Source organism: Vombatus ursinus, unplaced genomic scaffold (genome assembly GCF_900497805.2).
Source record: "Vombatus ursinus unplaced genomic scaffold, bare-nosed wombat genome assembly UNPS02014779.1, whole genome shotgun sequence".
In the NCBI taxonomy this organism is placed as follows: Eukaryota; Metazoa; Chordata; class Mammalia; order Diprotodontia; family Vombatidae; genus Vombatus; species Vombatus ursinus.
Genome location: NW_020954557.1, coordinates 58,376,537 through 58,380,223, shown reverse-complemented (window position 1 = coordinate 58,380,223; position 3,687 = coordinate 58,376,537). Strand labels below are relative to the sequence as shown.

The following is a 3,687-nucleotide window of genomic DNA, read 5'->3' as shown; positions in this document are numbered from 1 at the left end:
ACAAGAATGAACCTAGGTACTTGCTCTGAGTTGTATAACCTCTCAAACCTCTCCAAAATGATAATTATGAGCAAGAGATAAAACAATTTCAGCTAAGGCATCAAGAAACCAAATGAGGTAACAACCCGATGAGGAGGTTAATCCCTAATCCCTAACAGACTCATTCTGCACCCCTCTTCTCACTAGCCCCCATGTCTGACAGATCTGTACTAGCAGACACACATGCTTGCAATAGAACTCAACTTTCCTCCTCTCCCTACAACAACCACTATGGAAAATCAAAAGCCAAAAGCTTTATCTGACTGGAACAGCAGCCTGCAAGTCCTCTGTGCTGCAATACAGCTCACCCTGAGGTACAGAGGGAACTGGGGCAGGTTACAAGAACATGTGTGGCTGCACCGGATCTAAAGAAAAAGGGACTGTCATCCAATTGTGTCCAGTTCTAACCCTGTAGAAATTATCTGGGGCAGGTACTAAGGCCAGTGAAAAATGAATTCTCAAGGGGTTGGAGTGACATAATGGAGTAGCGGGAAGAAATAAAGCTAATCTTCCCAAAACAGAAGAACATGACAAGTAAAAAACAAACAAACAAACAAAAAAACCTGAACACCATAATGCAAGACATAATACAAGAAATCTGCCCAGAACTTCTAACCATAGACAACAAACTGCCAACAGAAAGAATCCACAGATTTCTTCTAGGAAAAAAAAAAAGAAAACCTTATGCTAAAAACTCCAAGAAACCTAAAGGTTAAATTAAGTGCTTCCAAAGACAAACAACAAATTTTGCAAGTGACCAAGGGGAATTCGAGTAACACAAAATTATTCTACACCCACCAGAAACCAAAAAAGAGAACTGAATAATGTATTCCAAAAGATAAAAGAGTTCAAGATGCAACTAAAGTGGTATACCTTTGAAACATGAATCTAACAATGAGAAAAGATGGAGATTTAAGAAAAAGATAATGGAACACTCCTCCAAAGAAAACCAGAGCTGCGCAGACCATTGGCTTACTAAAACTGAGACAAAAGAAATTTAAGAAAGGTAAACAAATACATCAACCATGGAAGGCACAGGTAATGATATAAATTACCCTAGAAAAAAAAAGGGGAACAACTGTAAAGAAAAGGGCACTCAAAATGTTAACAACAGTAACAACAGGGAGACTGTGGAAAGATCTAATTGTTTGTTAAAAGATTTCTTTGTAAAAGTACACAGAAGTATATTTGTTGTGGTTCACTCATGTCTGATGCTTTGTGACTCATGGAACCATATAACACTGTACTGTACATTGACCTTTCTTGGCCAAGATACTGGAGTAGTTTGCCATTTTCTTCTTCATGGATTAAGGCAAACAGAAATTAATAAAGTGACTTATCCAGGGTCACATAGCTAGTAAGTATCTGAGGATGGATTTCAACTCAGATCTTCCTGGCTCCAGGCTCAGTGCTCTATCTATTGAGCCACCTAGCTGCCACCTCAGAAGTATATGCCCTCGTCTAAAATACAAAGGTGAAAGTAGAAGTTAAATAGAAATGGTGGTAGAAGAACAGGCCTGAAATATCATGGATTAAATCTCACCACACCCCTTTTATAGGTAAATCAATTTTTTTTCTGTGTGAGTTTAAATTACAGAATGAGATGCTGCATAAAAAAGGAGAAGGAAGATAGAAGACCTAACTTCTGTTTAGAGTGTCCAGTTTGTGTGAGTTCTTACTTTAGGGAAAAGAGCCCCTGTCCTTGTACCCCTCCATTAGAGTTTAGGGTAACCTAGCTCACAAAGGAGGAAACTGGAGTGGTCTGGATAGAGACAGATTCCCCTGTCCAAACTGCTGGAGGTGGCTGAGTCCCATGATCAAGCCAGATTCTCAGCAGGAGGACATGAAGACCTCTTCATTAAATGTTCACCAATCAGGATTGATTTTCAATTGTCAGGGGCATTCCCTTTTTTTGAAGTTTTAAATTTTAAATTTTTTCTTTAGTATTTTATTTTTTCCCAATTACATGTTAAAAAACAATTTTTAACATTCAGCATTCCCTTTAAAAAATATTTAAGGCTTTCATGCTGTCTATGGGTTTGTCTTTGGTTACCGAAAGAAACCACTGACCATTAATTTATTGATTGCTGGCTAGCCTAACTAATAAATTGATTATTAATTACTCAGGAACTCTATCTCTTGAGGTTTTTTATTCTTCACAAGGGGAATCAGAGCTTCTGGGGGGTTGGGAGAGGGTATTAGGACAGCAACTTCCTAATGCAGTTCCCCTTTCCCTGACAGCTCTCTCCCCCCATACAACCCCCCACACAACTACCTTCACCCCCAGCTTCCCTAGAGGTTTCCTTGGTGAAGCCTCTTCCCCTCAGGAAACCTAATTAACCCCAACTTCTCTGACATAGCTTCCTGGCTTAGGGACAATAAAAAGCCCCAGCCATGTGGGCTTAGAGCCTCTCAGACTTGGTGAGTGCCAAGATCATGAAAGTCACTATACCCTGATGACTGACTGACCAGATGCATTTCCAGATGGAGATGAGGGAGGTCACATCTCCTATATACTTGCTGCATATCCTTGCTGTGTTAGGGCAACTGTAAACTTCCTTTGTTAAGTGTTCAGTGACTCATGAGTGCCTCATCATCCCAACATCAAACCCAAATTAAAGAACGCTGGCTTTAAAACGACCTCCAACAGGGGGGTAACTGGAACCCGTAAGAGTGGGAGGGCATGGAGTCAGAGAGGAGACTTCACGTCAAATGGGAAAAAGACCAAGAATAGGGCTATGGCAAGATAGGCACACTAATAATACACTATTAGTGGACCTGTGAATTGGTCCAACCATTCCATAAAACAATTTGGAATTATAAAAAAATAGTGACGAAAGTGTCCATACCACTAGATCCAGAGATCTCGCTGCTAGGCATATACCTCAAAATGTCATGGAAAAAAGAAAGGTCCCATAGGCACCAAAATATTCATAGCAACACTTGCTATGGTATCCAAGCCCTACAAACAAATACCTATCAATTAGGCGATGGTTAAACAAATTGTGATATAAGAATATAATGAAATATTACTGAATTGTAAGAAATAAAGAAAATGAAGAATGAGGAAATGTGTAAATTAATGAAGAATGAAATGAGTAGAACCAAGAAAACAATATATACAATGACTACAACAATGTAAATAAAAAGAACAACAAAATAAAACTGAATGCTATGTAATTAAACTGCCCAAGAGTATCCCTGGAGAAGACATGAGAAATGTACTTCCTTCCTTTTGTTTGGGGCCACTATGGGCATGACATGTGCCATACACTTTCAGATACAGTTGATATGTTGGTGACTTTTGCACACACAAAAAAAGGCCTATGTTTTGTTTTGTTTAGTTTTTTTGTAATTATTGCAGTGGAAGCCTTATGGGGTAGCAGAGAGGAAAGATACATATTCAGAAATAGTAATGATATAAAGACAAAAGCTATCACTAATCCTTTTTTTTTTTTTAAATGAGAGGGTTGGACTAGATAATCTTTGAGGTTTCTTCTAGCTTTTTATCTATGTTCCCATAGTCTTTTTAAAGGAAGGCTATTGCATGTGAATAAATATTTCCCTGTCAAGTAAGAACATAAGCTTTTAGAGAACAAGGCATATTACCACCTAGCCCCCGGAGGACATTTCTTATAAAATGCACTC

At 38.6% G+C, this 3,687-nt stretch overlaps 1 long non-coding RNA gene across 1 annotated transcript in view; it reads left to right on the top strand.

The window, feature by feature from the left end:
• Positions 1-3,687, top strand: part of LOC114045665 — a 133,677-nt gene that overhangs the window by 62,309 nt on the left and 67,681 nt on the right. The gene's annotated exons all lie outside the window — the stretch shown is intronic.